The sequence below is a fragment of the Moschus berezovskii genome, chromosome 10 (assembly GCF_049115385.1).
Source record: "Moschus berezovskii isolate FMDL1 chromosome 10, NW_MosBer_1.0, whole genome shotgun sequence".
NCBI lineage: Eukaryota > Metazoa > Chordata > Mammalia > Artiodactyla > Moschidae > Moschus > Moschus berezovskii.
Window position 1 is genome coordinate 94,846,644 of NC_142469.1, and position 17,570 is coordinate 94,864,213.

The 17,570-nt window shown below is 38.5% G+C and overlaps 1 protein-coding gene across 1 annotated transcript in view; it reads left to right on the top strand.

The window, feature by feature from the left end:
• PLEKHG1 (pleckstrin homology and RhoGEF domain containing G1) overlaps positions 1-17,570 on the top strand; it is a 255,150-nt gene that overhangs the window by 50,538 nt on the left and 187,042 nt on the right. The window lies entirely within an intron of this gene.

The following is a 17,570-nucleotide window of genomic DNA, read 5'->3' on the forward strand; positions in this document are numbered from 1 at the left end:
ATTGAGTGACTTTTCCTCTGGAAAAATAATTAGTACTCTATCCTTTTTAACTTGAATAGTCAGTAGAGCTGTCATCGGGATCCAAAAGAAATGAAAATCTAGGTGGATATGGTTCCTTCCCATAAAGGGCTTATAACAACAGAATAGTTTGAATTTTACACAAATGTTTTGCATTATTTCATTAAGCTTACTCCAGTACATTTCAATTAGTTTCCTGGAGTACAAGTAAATTGCAGTTTTCACTGCTTTTTGAAAAAAAAAATTGGGGCGGAGGGGAATTGTGGAGATTTACCTGTGGCAAATTTCACTTTTAATAAGTGACATCAAAATGTTTTCAATGCCCTGAAATAATTGAATGACAATTTGAAGACTCTTATAACTAAAATAAAAAATAGGGAAGCTATGGATGGACATTAGAGCAATCATAGTTCTGTTGTTTGTTTCTGTGAATCCATTATGTCATTCGTTGTTCCAAAGAATTAAGAAATGTGTGTGTTTAGGTCTAATTTTGCCCTTTTAAATGTTTCTAATTTCAGTTGTCTTCACTCAGAGGACAGACATCTCAGCTTATCTGGTGCTACATTTTTTTATATTCCTCTCATGTATCCAAACACATTAGTCATCATCACACACATTTCCAGTGAGTTACGAATATGATATCTTTGGATTTCCTCAGTTTCTAGACTCTGGATTTTTGAGATACTCAATCGATTTAACATTTTTACAAGGAACCTAAGTAAACAAGCTGTGCTAAATGTTCATATTAATTGTAAGCTCCATCCTGATTTCACGTATGTTTGTATGTGTCTTAAAATAAGGAAACTTGATAAGTATGCAGTGATTTGACAGCACCAATTAAAGCTGTCAAGCATATCAAGGGCCCTCGTTCCATGCACCGCACAGCACTCATGATGGATTTTGATTATGTGCCTTGCAGAAGGCAGCCCTATGGGCTTTTCCTATTTAAAATTTTAAATAATATCATCATCTTTTGGGTGTTAACAGAGGGCATTTTTAACTTGAAGGAAATGAAGCAATTTATCTTTCATGCTTGTGTTATCATTAGTAGATAAGTTAGCGGCTTCCTGTGCAAATAATTGGGGATTAGTATATCTAAGATTTAGGTTCTCTTGAAGACAAAAAATAATTATCTATAGATATGAATCCCTTTTCAGGGTCATTAGACAAACTTCAGAGTGTTAAAGTGCATGAAAATATGCCCTGTTTTGAATTTTTATACATTGTGTGAATAATAATTTGGCATAAAACTCCTGGATCATGGTATGTCATTTATGGATTTGTTTTGAAAAGTTAAAGTAATATGTAATATAGTACTAGTAAATGTCACGCTGGCAGAATAGAGAGGGAACAGGGTATCTTTTGAGCGCTCATTACATGGAGAGAGCAGGGCCATCTGGTTTACCTGGCAGCAGCTGTGGTGCCAGTATAACATCTGTTATGTCAGGGGTCCCCAACCTCCGGGATCTAATTCCTGATGATCTGATGGAACTGATGTAATAATAATAGAAATAAAGTGCATCATAAATGTAATGCGCTTGACTCATCCCAAAGCCATCCCCACCCAGTCCATGGAAAAATTGTCTTCCATGAAACTGGTCCCTGGTGCCAAAAAGGTTGGGGCTTGCTGTGTTACGTGATTAACTCTGTTCAGTTAGTACCTTTTTTTGGTTCACTGAGGACTTCCTCCTGTTCCTTTCCTGTGACTATCCATTCTTCACAGACACTGCCTCTAGACAAGGGAACAGATCTTCCTGTCCTTGGTTTTGTTTATACTCTTGCTTTCAAATCAGCGTTTAGATAAAAATCCTTTGTTTAATCATTTTCAGTTAGCTCACTGTGTCTGGAGCCCTAGGTTTTTCACACTTTGAAACATGCTCTTTGTTAGCAGTTAGATGCCTCCTGAATAACACTTGGCTTATTCTACTCTAAATGGATGTATTGTTTTAGAAATGTAAATCACTTGGAAAGGGCTGAAGTCAAACATAGAAACGTCATTCCTTAAGTGGCAGCCACTGCTAAGAGTTGCTGTTAGTCATGGTGGTCACCGACTTCTTTTCTGAAGCATCTATCTGCTCTACAAAGTGAGCATATGAGCATCTTTTAGCCATCTCTTCTCCTCATGACCAATGTGACAAACTAGTTCTGGTTTACCCAGGACTTTCCCAGTTTTTCAGTACTGAAAGTTCCACATCCAAGAACACCTTGCTTCCAGGAAGGTCAGCCCTTATCTATAAACTCCCAATGTTAGACCACAATTTTTACAGCATCATGTTAATACTTGTTGTTAGAGCATAGCTATGAATACTTGTTTTGTTTATGTGCTTAGTCGCTTGGTTGTGTTCCACTCTTTGCGAACCTATGGACTGTAGCCAGCCAGATTCTTCTGTCCATGGGATTCTCCAGGCAAGAATACTGGAGTGGGTAGTCATTCCCTTCTCCAGGGGATCTTCCCAACTCAGGGATTGAACCCGGATCTCCTGAATTGTGGACAGATACTTTATTGTCTGAGCCACCAGGATTGTTTCTAAAAATCAAAAGCTAATACGCAAACAGTATTCACTTTGAAGCCACAGAATATAATAAGATCCACAGAGAAAGAAATTCCATACTGAATCACTGAGTTTCGCTGCTTGAAGGAGTTTGTTCCAATGGCTTCTCTTCTTTATAGGCACTCTTCTGTTTGGGGTTATATTTGGCTCCTATTGTTTTTCTGCATCTGTGTTGTTCCCTTCCTTAGATTCCTATTTTGTTTTCGTTTGGTAGACTATTGCCTCTGAGTAACTTTTTATATATAATAGGTATGGATGGTGAGCTCTGTTACTGCATGTCTGAAAATGTCTGATTTTGTCTGCACACTTGATTGATAATTTCAGTCTAGATTCAAAATGATAGTTCCTCAACTTTGAAGACATTGCCTTTCTGATACCTACAATCTAATGTAGCCAATACGTCTGCTGTTAAACTGATACTTCTTAGTTGACTGTGTATGCCTGTGTTTTTCTGTCTACCTCTTTGAAGCTTTGGGAAATTTTTACTTTATTCTTAGTTCTGATGTTTTACCAGTGATCTTTTTTTCATTAATCTTTCTTTCTTTTTTTTTTTTTTTTTTGGCCTTTATGATCTGAAGTCTCCTATAGCTCGGGATATTTTCTCTCCACTAATCCTTCTGCACTCTTCACCTAGAACTCCAGGGGATGAACCAATTCCTCCTGGAATTGATTCTCCCTGTCTTTCAGATTTTTCTTTGTTTATGCTGTATATTCTGGAGATTTTCTTGGCGCAATTTTCCCACCTGCTGGATGAGCCTTAAGCCATATAAATGCTGTTATTTAGTCCACTGAGTTTTCTCTTTTGGCATTTATTTGTTTAATAATCTGAGGACATTCCCATTCTTGCTTTTTTTTTTCCATGAAAGGAATGTGAATATCTATGAACACTGTGGTTCCATCACTTCACGGCAAATAGATGGGGAAACAGTGACAGACTTTATTTTTTGGGGCTCCAAAATCACTGCAGATGGTGACTGCAGCCATGAGATTAAAAGACGCTTATTCCTTGGAAGAAAAGTTATGACCAACCTAGACAGCATATTAAAAAGCAGAGACATGACTTTGCCAACAAAGGTCCATTTAGTCAAAGCTATGTTTTTCCAATAGTCATGTCCATACATGGATGTGACAGTTGGACTGTAAAGAAAGCTGAGTGCTGAAGAATTGATGCTTTTGAACTGTGGTGTTGGAGAAGACTCTTGGGAGTCCCTTGGACAGCAAGGAGATCCAACCAGTCCATATTAAAGGAAATCATTCCTGAATATTCATTGGAAGGACTGATGCTGAAGTTGAAACTCCAATACTCTGGCCACCTGATGTGAAGAACTGACTCATTTGAAAAGACCATGATACTGGAAAAGATTGAAGGTGGGAGAAGAAGGGGACGGCAGAGGATGAGATGGTTGGATGGCATCACCAACTTGATGGACATGAGTCTGAGTAAACTCCGGGAGTTGGTGATGGACAGGGAGACCTGGCGTGCTACAGTCTATGGGGTCACAAAGAGTTGGACACGACTGAGCAACTAAACTGAACTGAAGCATTGTTCCAGCCCTTAAAAAGTGTTATTTTGACAATGATGATCTTGACAGATGATCTTTTTGGATTACTTAAACATTTTCTTTTCCAGCATCAAACACTTCTTTAATTTGTTAATTTGTAGATAGAATGCATCACTCTTTTCCTGCAAAACTGCTCCAGCTAAGTTACCCATCTTCGTTCCTTGGAATAATTTAGGCTTTCTAGTTTCCTGTGCTGCTCTCCCATTGTTTTGGAATGTCTTTCCTTCTATCTCCTAACTCTTCTCCAAATGTTATTGTGACTGACCCCTTTGTACCTCATTTACGCAGAAGGTCTGAGACCTCCCCCTCCCACCACCCTCAACCAGAAGCAGTCTCTCCTTTCTCTCAGCATTCATTGAGCCTTGAGACTTCCCTGGTGGTCCAATGGTTAAGACTTCATGCTTCCAATGCAGGGGGCATTCAATCCCTGGTCAGGGAACTAAGATCCCACATGCCACGTGGTGTGGCCAAACCCTATCTGTAGGGAAGGAATGGAGACACATGCCGAGAATGGACTTGAGGCCCCAGTGAGGGAAGGAGAGAATGGGACAAGTGGAGAAAGTGGGATTGACGTATATACACTACCGTGTATAAAATTGATATCTGGTGAGAAGTTGCAGTGGAACACAGGGAGCCCAGCCTAGCACTTTGTGATGACCTAAAGCGGTGGCATGGGGGGAGGCTCTAGAGGGAGGGGATATATGTATAATTATGGCCAATTCACACTGTTGTACTGCAGAAACCAGCACAATATTGTAAAGCAATTTTCCTCCATTTAAAAAATAAATTAAAAAAGTAACTTCAAACAAACAAAAACAAACATTCACGAGCCTTGATTAAAACTTTCATGTCATTGCCCTTCTCTCACTCTTGTTGAGGGTCACTACTGCTAGAGCAGGATTCCTGAATGAAGACAAATAAGAAGATAAGACAATTCCCAGACATGGAAGGGAGAACGGGGAGTTCTAGAGAGCAGGTGTCGGCTGCCCCTGCCAGGTACCTCATGTGAAAAATAGCTAGTCAGTGGCTAGGGGCTCACGTGCCTGCCTCTCATCTAGAAGCTTAATTGAATGAAAACTTAATTTTTAAAATTGCTTTATGTTCCAAAAGTCTTTTAAGTAACAATTAGTTGATAGATGACCAAAATAGAAACTGTTAAGATTCTTTTTCTGCAGCAGGAAATAGAATTACAGGACCTGGATGCATTCCTAAAATTTCTTTGTGGTTTGGCTGCAGTAAATTACTACTTTACATATAGCTTTTTAAATATATTTAGACTTAAGTTTAAAGAGTGAGAACCACTTGTATAAACATAGTTGAATACCATTCTTTTAATGAATGGGGTAATGTTATTTATATTCTTTCTTCACTTCCTCTGGAAAGCCCATGTCTTTAGGGGAGGGCTTTAACTTATATTCCCCCTGAAAAGTGAAAGGAATTCACCTTCATATATTTTAATTCAGCCACAGAGTTCTCACTATTGCTACTGAAAACTGCTTGACCCAAATCTCTTAGTGTGATGAATTTTAATTGGACTGTCATAAAATAGCACATGACAGTGCATATATCCAAAAGTAGTAAATTTATATGTTTAAGGAGTTAGAATAACTCTTATTTATGTGTGCTTTCATATTGAAAATCCTCCCTTTCTCTCTCTCTCTCTTTTTTCTTTTTTTGAGAAATCTTGCAGTTGGAGCAGTGAAATGAGGCAGGAGCCTGGGTTCATCAGTCAGCAGGGAGGGGGTGGGCTTTTGAAGGACTGAAGCACGGGAGCCATGTGATCACATTTATCATATAGATGACAGGATGGAAGTAGGATTGGAGGCAGCCCAGAAGGAGGTCGTAGTATAACCCATTTCAGAAAGTAATGAAGCCACGGACCAAGACAAAAAAGTGCTTCTTTCCAACTCTAAAATTTTGCACTGTATTAATTGTGCCGCCATTAGACTAATTTCCTGGTTATTTTGTTAAGATTTGGCCCTTTTAGAGCTAGACGGGATCTTGGAGGTTCTTATGCAATCCTTCTATTTTAGAAATGTTAAACCTGAGGCCTAAAGAAATGAAGTGATTCCTTCAGGTCAGGCAACTCATTACGTGGAAAGCTTGGGCTTGGGCCCAAGTCTTCTGATTCCAAAACCAAAGCTTTTTGGTGAGGCTTCCCACCTGTCCTACCTGCTCTCGGCTAGGCATTTGCCCAAGCCAGCGTCCCACCTAAACTTCTATCACCTGGTGCTTGATGACACAGTGGGCTATTGACAACTATCTTTCTCTAGTTACCTCATACCACGACTCTTCTAGATATATCTAATCTTCCTCACTCTTCCCAAGTGCTCATTCTTGCCCATCACATTCAGAGGATGGTCTATCTCTTATTTCCTAGAGGAAATAGAAGTTACCCAAGAACATACTGGGCTACTGCCTACCATCAAATCTACTAACCCCCATCTGCCTGCCCTTTGCCACAGCCAAAGTGTCCCGCCTTATTTAATGCTGGATCCTGGATCCGGGGTCCCAGGTTCTCCTATCTTTTCAAGGATAGTTTTGGTAATTTTCCCTGGTCTAGTATTTTCAATCATTTCTTCCCTAAAAGATGTATCTTGTCATTGTTTATGTATCAAACTGGATTTTTTTCTTTTAAAATGCTGCTTAGGATACCTGTCCAGTGAGCACATTTCACTGTTATTAATAACTATTCATGAGTGACCTCTGCGTGCTTGGTGTTGGGTATCCTGTCATGTACAGAAGAAGTGGGGTCTCATATGGTCTCATGGGAGAAACAGATGCTAAACAAGCATCTGTACTTGCTGACCATTCAGATTGGACAGTGCAAGTCTAAACATTTTTATGGGAGTAGACACTATATTTCAGTTTTGTCATATGCTGTGTTTCAGTTTCATAGTAAAATTTGTGTTAGTGAGTTCTCTCTAGCGTATCGTGCATTACCAGAGGCCTGGCCTTTGCTCTGGGTCTAATTTTAATATCACATGACCAGATGCCCATGCTGTTACAAGCTAGTGTACACACCCAACTATCCCTGCTAAAAATGCATGTTAACTGAATCTAAAGAAGTATTAATCTGCTCATGGAGTTGGAAACTTAAAAACAACATATTTACTCTGAATAAAATTTATTCTCAAATAAATAAGAATACTTAATATAATCTAAACCTGAAAGATAGGCTGAAAAAAATCCTAAAGGCTTTCCTTTTTAAATTAGCAAAGTAACTGTGCAAGCACACACTAGGTATGCTAGACAAGTTTCATCGAAAGAAAGTCTTCCGAGTTCAGACGTGAAATGACACGGCTTCTCTCCACGCGTCAGTTATGACCCTCCAAGTTTCCTCATGGCTCCGTAAGTCAGTTTTAGCATGTCCCCTCTTTTTAGAAGTAAAAGCACTCCACATTAGCAAAACCTGAGATTTCCAGGAAGTACTTGTTGCCGTAATGGTGGGGACCGTGCAGATGAATAAATCACTGTTTGTTAGAAACTATAAAATATTTTATTGGAAGTCTGCCTTCTATATTCAGGTTTCCTTGAACCTGAAAGCCTGTTGAGATATCCTCAAGATGAATGTTAAATAAAATCTCCACGATATATTTGGTAGTTCATTTTTTTTAAATACTGGTATGTCAAAGACTGTTTTTCTTCCCTGATGTGGAAAGGTTGGGGGAAAAAAAGGCCTTCAGTGAAAGGAAATTACCTTTCTAAATATAACATTCTAAAGTGATGTAACAGTTTTTTCCATATGTTGCTTGAATAAATGTAGTGTTTTTACAGAAGTGTTTTACAGTGCTCACCATTAAATAAACCAGCAACCACAAATTCAAATTTCTAAAGCTATCTCCCAAAATATTAGTTTATTAAATAGCTAGTATAAAAAAGAAACATGATATCTTTGGTCTCCTTGTACCAAAATCTATTTTACTTTTGAGCCAATCCAACTTTAAAAACCACAGCCATATGAATTTTGTTCATTTTAGGGGATTTTCCTGTGTAAACTAACATTGTGTATTTTTGTTCCTTGCTAACGCATTTTGAATCACGTAAAGTTATTGGTCTAGGTTGAAAGAAGTTCTTGGACTCTAATCTATATTCCTCTAATCTATAAAAGGTGTTGCTTAGAAAATGTTTCTGCTTAGAAATGCTTGTCCATTTCTGCAGTTTCCTCCATTTTATTAAGTATGCTGCTGCTGCTGCTAAGTCACTTCAGTTGTGTCCGACTGTGTGACCCCATATACGGAAGCCCACCAGGCTCCCCTGTCCCTGGGATTCTCTAGGCAAGAACACTGGAGTGGGTTGCCATTTCCTTCTCCAATGTGTGAAAGTGAAAAGTGAAAGTGAAGTCGCTCAGTCGTGTCTGACCCTTAGCGACCCCATGGACTGCAGCCTACCAGGCTCCTCCATCCATGGGATTTTCTAGGCAAGAGTACTGGAGTGGCTTGCCATTGCCTTCTCCGTTTATTAAGTATAGAATCTGCCAAAATATTGTTAACTTTCATAGTCACCTTCCATCCTTCTGTCTAGACTTGAGGATCTTTTCTTATCTTACTCATAATAATTTTCCTCCACTGGCTACTACTAAGCCCCATATTTTAATAGTGGAATTGTGTTCTTTTTATGCTCTCAGGAACACACCAGGTAGCATGCTGCCCCTGGGCGTTATTGCTAGCTAACTCTGACAGTCTATCCCACTGGCTGGAGATTTCCTGAGGGTAAGAAAGAGGTCTGTCCTAGTCCGGCCTGAGTTCCCTGACTAGGGGGTGCATCCTTGGTGCTCAGATGTTGGGTGCCTTCAGGTCATTTAAAGAGTAACACAGAGGACTTCCCTGGTGGTCCAGTGGTTAAGAATCTGTCTTGCAAAGCAGGAGACTCAGGTTGAATCAAGGCACTAAGATCCCACATGCCACAGAGCAACTAAGCCCATGCATGCACTGCAACTAGAGAGTTTGCGTGCCACAACGAAAGATCTGCATGATGCAACAAAGATCTTGTGCACTGCAACTGAGACTCACGACTGAGACTCAAACCAAAAAATAAATAAATAAAGAGTAACACAAGTTGCTTGGGTGAGCAGAAAATGAATTAGTAAAGTGTGGATAACTGTCTTACAGCACTTGCAGTATAGCTACCATCCAATCTGTTGACTTCAAAGCCTGCTTTCTTGGGTAGAGGCTCAGTAATTTCCTTTGTAATCTTGGTACCTTTAATACCGCTTGAATGAAGCTCATTCATTTAAGAAACATTCCTCCTTTTTACCTTCTGGCCCAGTAAAGGAAAATAGTGTTATAATCTCCAGTTCTGTTTGGCCAGCTTTTTTAATGAAGAGGTCCACTTTGCCCCAAGAATGATAAAGAGAGGGACTTAGGGGAATGTGAGGAAGGGATCATCAAACTTCTAATCTCCAATTCAGTGTTAGAATTAAGGATTCTTTGTCAAGTCATTAAGCCAGCTCTTAGTCTCTTTGTATAAACAGGAAATGACAGAATCTAAACTCTGGGTCATCAGAATATGTTGTGCAGAGTTTGTTGTCTAGTTGCTTTGGGCTTCCTTTCTAAAACATTCATAGCCAACTTACCATTAAATAAAGCCTAGCATTTCTTAATAATGTATAAAGAGCTTTTATCACACAACTGGTGTGTGATCTTTTGGAACCCAGGAATTGATGCAAACTGAAGACTGAACTTGTCATTTCATCAATCTTCTTTCTGTGTAGTATGTAGTGCCTGATGAGTCATGCAAACCTGATATATAACATCAGAATTGAGTGGGCAGAACCTTCCTTTTGACAGTTTCGTTTCAATGTATCTATTAAAATGCCACTGAAAGCAATTCACCTTATTAAGGATTGCTTTATGTATGTAGTTTCCCCAAGAATACACCCATTTTGTAATATGAGCTGTTTGGAGACTTTGCTTTACTCACTTTGTAACCTCCATGCCTGGCATACATTAGACGTTTACTATATAATTTAATCAAACTTGGTTAAAATGAATATATGCACTGGCTAAGAAACCAAAAACAAATAGTTATTGAAAGATGTGCAACTATTCCCTATAGTTTCCACTTCCAAATTCTAGGGTGTTGCTGTTCTTTTACATGGTTGAGACCCACTGGACCTCTTAAGAAACATGAAGGGGCCAATTGGAGATATCAGATTAGAGATAGATATTGACTTGAGTTTGCAAGGAAAGCTACAGACTGTCTATCTTTGGAGGTCTCTCTGAGAACAGAAATGTGTGTCTCTGCATAGTAGATCCTGAATACTTGTTGAATGGATAAATAAAAATCAAGTCTGAGATATTTAAATAATTACCTGCTTGGGTGAAACATTTCTGTGATTGCTTAACACCCTTATTCTAAAACACTTAAATAAGACATTTGTCACCCACTGGAATAACTGTAATTAAAATTTTATAGTATCAGATGTTGGCCATAATATGGAGTGAAAGGAACTCATATAAAGACATATGTCAGAGATGTTGCAGGTTCCCTTCCAGAGCATGGCAATAATGCTAGTATCACAATAAATCAAGTCACACAAATTGTTTGGTGTGCCAGTGTATATAAAAGTTATGTTTATACTACACTGTAGCCTATTGAGTACATAGATAACATTACGTCTAAGAAACAATTTATATACTTTAAACTAAAAATATCGTATTGCTAAAAAATGCTAACCATTATTTGACAACACAAAAATGCTAACCATTATTTGACAATTTGATACCACAAACCTTCAATTTGAAAAAAAAGAAAAGAAAATGCCATGTGTCCAAGGTGCAGTGAAGCAGAGCACAGTAAAATGTGGGTGGAGTTTAAATTGGTATAATTACTCTTGAAAAAAAAATTGGCATCACTCAGTAAAGCTCAACATGTGTATGATGAACAATCCAACAGTTCCGATTCAGGTAAATACGATGTAGAAGCATGAATACAGAGCTATGTACAACACTGCTTGTAATAGAGAAGAAAAATAGAAACAGCCTAAAGGTGCGTTCTTGCCTGGAGAATCCCAGGGACAGAGGAGCCTGGTGGGCTGCAGTCTATGGGGTCGCACAGAGTCGGACATGACTGACGCGACTTAGCAGCAGCAGCAGCAGCAAAGCTGCAACAGTAGAGGATATAAATATACTGCGAAGTATCTAATGACATTCAAAGAAACACTGTCTCTCAGCACAGACAATAACACTGCAAAGCCACATGCAGGAGTCTCACCTACTGTCCAGTTGGAAAAAGCAAGTCACCTTGGAGCATGTATAAGTCTGTTTTATAGTTCAAAAGCACACGGAATTGATCAGAATGGGATGTTGGCTCATTTTCAGCCCTTATATGTTTGCAGGACATCATCTTGGGCCTCTAAATACTGTCTTGTTCATGTCTAGCAGGAGCAAGAAAACTTCTGCTTCGCTAGTAATTTTAACAAAATACTCCAAATTAGGTCTCATTGGTCCTGATTGGTGTGACTTGGGTCACGTGCCTCTCTCTGCACCAATCACAGTAATCTGGGAGAGGCATTACTATGAGTGTTTAGCCTAACTGATATCATTCAGAGCTCCTGGGCTGAGAGTAGGACAAAGGAGAAGAAAATACTGATGGCTGTCAGAAGGAGGGTAGATGGATGTTGAGCTTCTAAAACTATAGACAGTATTATTCCGCCCCCTTTCAGCAGCCGATTTAAGGTTTATATTTCGCTAACTATTGTGACTTTCTTATTCTCTACAAAGGAAATGAGGTGGCTCAAAGAAGGGCAGGTGGAAGGGAGAAAGTGGGTTTTCTGTTGTGGTGGACCTGAGCCCCAGGTTACCTGCCTTTTGAAATCAGAATGTATGGATGAAGTGGCCCCCCCATCAGGTGGGGTGTGGGGCAGAGGCTGGACTTCAGTCTCAAGTTGTATCCCCTCAAAATTGCTTGCTTTCGTTTCATCAACTTTGTCAGTTTTGTCTGTGTTACTTATCTAAGCAATACTTTCTAGATATTTAGGGCAGGAAAGTTGTCCTTTTTTGGCCGGATTACTTTTGAGTATGTTAGTTGCACTGGCCTAAAGTTTTATGATTTCTGGGAGCCTCGTAAGTGGATTTTCACCCTCTGTTTCTTTTGTGAAGTTTGTGTTTAAATCGAGCAGGGGCTTCCCTGGTGGCTCAGCTGGTAAAGAATCCATCTGCAATGTGGGAGACCTAGGTTCGATCTCTGGTTTGGGAAGATCCCTTGGAGAAGGGAATGACTACCCACTCCAGCATTCAGGCCTGTATAGTCCATGCAGTTGCAAAGAGTCAGACATGACAAGCAACTTTCATTTATAAGCAGATCTTTGGGGCTCCTGTATTTCAAATAGTTGACATTTTAGGGAAAATGTCTATGCTTTTGGTATTTGCACAGTCATTATCATAAGGAGAAGTGTTTTTATTGGACATGACTTTAAATCATTTCTTGTTTAAACCATGCCTAACTTAGACCATTAAATCTGCTTTTACCTGTTACCTCTATGTTCTCCTGCGAAGCTAACAGGCCTTTAACTTTGTCCTAATATAAAGAGTAAGTGTGGTCCCTTTTGTGGATAATTTTCATTAACATTCATTCTAAAATAACTATAATTGATCCCATAGTTTTTGTCAGAAACACCTGGCTTTCAGTTTCTCTCCTCACCTGTTGTCTAAAATGAAAGGTAAGCTTGTTTTAGACACTATAACTAAAATGATATGGTGACATATTGGACTTCTGTCTCCTTTTTATGAAACCAACCCTGACATTTTATTTTTAGTCTCAAACTCACATTAGTTGTGGTTTGCATATAGAACTTATTTTAAACATCACCTTGCATGTACTCCTGACTATAAACCAAGTTTCACATTGTTCTTTGGCCAAAAGCAATAAAATATGGCCTGTTTTATCACAGTGAAATGCAATTAGGATTTTCTTTTCAGAAATAGAACATCAATGGCTATTTATAACATTTCCCCAACTTTTAAAAGCCTAGTAAAGTGTTGAGATGTCTGTATATGAAATTCTATTTGTATTTAATGCCATGGGTACAATCTATCAGTGTATTTTGCATTTAAGGCCGGATAATCAAATATTCTTAATGTGTTTCTTTTTTCTAAAAGTTCTTTTGTGACTTTATAGAACAGCCTCTGAGATCCTTAAGTATTCGCCTATAAATAAGCCTCACTGATTGCTAAAGCCTCTTGCCATTCTCATATTCCATAATGGTACTTCACCTTCTACAGACCAAAGATATAACTCATTAGTTTACCTCATCTTGAATTTCATGCCTTTTATTCTTTTTCTAAAAAAGTACATTTATACTTCTCAGCTTTTCTCACGAGGAAACCATTGTCCTAAAGATTTCCTTAAACATTTTCTATATAGGTTCTTTAAGCATAATTTTTTTTAATATGATCTGTTTTTAAATTATCTCTGTTTTCATTTGTTTGTGACTGGTCATTGCTATCACTGGACAGAAAACATTGCTTTTTATGTATTTCAAATCAACTGATGCCACCCTTATTATAGCCAACAGGGCATTTTTAAAGGATGTTTTTCTTGTTTTCAGCCTTTCATCTGCTGATGGTGGTATTTGGTCTTTTCATTTCCTTTCACTAATGCTTTGTGAGCATCGTTTTATTTTATTTCTGACTTTATAGCAAATGTCTGTTGGTTTTAGATCTTTTTAAAAATCATGATAGGTGATCTGTTTCTAGATTACTGAGAGATCATCAGGTATAAGTGCTGTTTTGTCATCTTTGAAACTAGGAGTATGTGTTGATTTAACCTATTGACAGAGCATAAGAGATTTATTTATGTAATATTTATAGAATAAACCCAGTTTATATTGCTGTGTTATTATTTTAATATACTAGGAATAGAATAGACTATTCTTAGCACTTTATTTAACATTCTTCCACCTTATTTATCTAAGTCAAACAAGCCTCTTGCTTTTTTCCTTTTTTGTGTTTTATCAGGTTAGGTTATCTGGTAAGCTTCACCAAACAACCTGGAATCTCATTTGTCTTATATCCTGAAACTTTTTTATATAGCCTGGGAATTGTCTAATCCTTGAAGTAAACTATATTTCTTAGCTTTTCAGCTTTTATGTTTTTAGCTCAGTTTTTAATAATTAAATAGCACCTTATAAAACTGTTTCCACAGAAATGTTCATATTTATTCACAAGGATCCTTTTATATGGCATTCTTAAGTTTATCATCTGTTCCATGTCTGTGATATATTCTTCTAATAATTCAAGTTTCACGTTGGATTTTAAGACTAGATTTGCCTGAAATCTGTCTATGAGGTATTTCGTTCTATATTGAAACAGTGACTGTTTTTTAAATATCAAAATCACAAATTCCTGCATTTTCTTCTGCCTTTCCTATACTACATTTATTGCTATTTTTGAATTTAAGATTGACTATGTAGTTTATATCTTTGTTCTCTCCAATATAGGAAAAAAAATAAAGTTACTAATGTCACAAATAAAATTCCATTTCTTATTCTTCATTTTAAATGAAATTAACTCACTTTCACCATTTATCCCCACTCATTTCCCCATTTCTTGTAATATGATCTAGGATTTCAGGGACTTCCCTGATGGTACCGTGGTTAAGAATCTGCTTTCCAATGCAGAGGGAGTGGATTCAATCCCTGGTTTGGGAACTAAGATCCCGCATGCCATGATGCAAAAAATTTTTTTAAAAATTGAAAATTGACTGGACCCAGAATTTCAGACTTTGATGAGCTGAATTATTATAATAGTGTTTTTATTAGACATTTTTTTAAAAAATTTGAAGTTTGTACTCTGTTTGGACTGTTTTTTGGAGTAATTAGCATACTTTATTCCCTGTTTACTGCTACTGCACGACTACTTTTTCACTCTTTCGTTTGGATTCATTCCTCAGTTCAGTTCAGTTCAGTCCCTCAGTTGTGTCTGACTCTTTGCAACCCCATAGACTGCAACACCCCAGGCTTCCCTGTCCATCACCAACTCCGGAGCTTACTCAAACTCATGTCCATTCAGCCAGTGATGCCATCCAACCATCTCATCCTCTGTCATCCCCTTCTCCTCCCACCTTCAATCTTTTCCAACATCAAGATTTTTTCTAGTGAGTCAGTTCTTCGCATCAGATGGCCAAACTATTGGAGTTTCAGTTTCAGCATCAATCCTTCCAATGAATAATCAGGACTGATTTCCTTTAGGATGGACTGTTTGGCTCTTGAGAGTCTTCTCCAGCACCACAATTCAAAAGCATAAATTCTTTGGCACTCAGCTTTCTTCACAGTCCAACTCTCACATCCATACAAGACTACTGGAAAAACCATAGCTTTGACTAGACGGACCTTTGTTGGCAAAGTCATGCCTCTGCTTTTTAATATGCTGCCTAGGTTGGTCATAACTTTCCTTCCAAGGAGCAAACGTCTTTTAATTTCATGGCTACAGTCACCATCTGCAGTGATTTTGGAGCCCAAGAAAATAAAGCCTCTCACTGTTTCCATTGTTTCCCCATCTATTTCCCATGAAGTGATGGGACCAGATGCCATGATCTTAGTTTTCTGAATGTTGAGTTTTAAGTCAATTTTTTCACTTTCCTCTTTCACTTTCTTCAAGAGGCTCTTTAGTTCTTCTTTGCTTTCTGCCAAAAAGGTGATGTCATCTGCATATCTGAGGTTATTGGTATTTACCCCAGCAGCCATGATTCCAGCTTGTGCTTCATCCGGTCCAGCATTTCTCATGATGTACTCTGCATATAAGTTAAATAAGCAGGGTGACAATATACAGCCTTGACGTATTCCTTTCCCTATTTGGAACCAGTCTTTTGTTCCATGTCCAGTTCTAACTGTTGCTTCTTGACCTGCATACAGATGTCTCAGGAGGCAGGTCAGATGGTCTGGTATTCCCATCTCTTGAATTTTCCACAATTTGCTGTGATCCACACAGTCAAAGGCTTTGGCATAGTTAATAAAACAGAAGTAGATGTTTTTCTGGAACTCTCTGCCTTTTCGATGATCCAGTGGATGTTGGCAATTTGATCTCTGGTTCCTCTGCCTTTTCTAAATCCAGCTTGAACATCTGGAATTTCATGGTTCATATACCATCCCTCAGTCAACTGGAAATATTTTCTTTTTTTTTAAATTTATTTTATTGGAGGCAAATTACCTTACATTAATATATTGGTTGGTTTTGCCATACATTGACATGAATCTGCCCCGGGTGTACATGTGTTCTCCCTCTTGAACCCCCCTCCCACCTCCCTCTTCCCCATATCCTTCCTCCATGTCATCCCCGTGCACCAGCCCCAAGCATCCTGTATCATGCGTCGAACCTGGACTGGTCATTTATGATAATATACATGCTACAATGCCGTTCTCCCCAATCATCCCACCTTCACCCTCTCCCACAGAGTCCCAAAGACTGTTCTATATGCCTATGTCTCTTTTGCAGTCTCGTATACAGGGTTCAGGTTACCATCTTTCTAAATTCCATATATATGCGTTAGTATACTGTATTGATATTTTTCTTTCTGGCTTACTTCACTCTGTATAATTGGTTCCAATTTCATCCACCTCATTAAAACTGATTCAAATGCATTCTTTTTGATGGCTGAAAAATACTCCATTGTGTATATATACCAAAGCTTTCTTATCCATTCATCTGCAGATGGACATCTAGGTTGCTTCCGTGTCCTGGCTATTATAAACAGTGCTGCAATGAACATTGGAAATATTTTCAAGGAGCTTTTGTTCATGATGATACCTACCTGATACACTTATAGGCACATTTTGTTTATCTCTGGTTCTTTCTTTTCAAAAATAGTGACCAGAGGAAAGAAAAGCAATCCCCAATTTTATCCCATTTAAGCATCACCCCATGAACTTCTCCTTTCCCACCCAGGTACTTTGCAAAGATGGAAACGGAGGAATGATTGGTTATAGCCATAGAGAGGAACTCAGGGATAGAGTGACCATGGTCCTTAGGAGGTGGTTCCCATCCTGTGGAGGACTTGGGTTTCAGAGATAAGGGATCTTATTGAGTCTGAGAATACTATCTTACTGAGTTGAGACTGAGTGAAATCATCCATTCTCCTTCTGCTTCTTGGAGTTTCATCTCTCTTCCTGGTACGGAAATGCTTCTTACTTCTGGCAAGTCATTGAATATAGTTTTTATTGCTACTGAAAATTCTAGTCTTTGTAAAAAATTTTCTGAGTATTTCAAGGGAAAGGAAAAATCAAGGACTGGACATCAGTGCCTTTCTAACACCACACCCTCTGGGTTTTTTTAAAAACTAAATAGTTGATTATTGCTATAGGTAAGCTTTATAGACCAGTAGCATGCTTTGCTGTGCTCAGTCATGTCCAGCCCTTTACAATCACATGGACTGTAGCCCACTAGGCTCCTCTGTCAATCCATGGGATTTCCCAGGCAAGAATACTTAAACGGATTGCCAT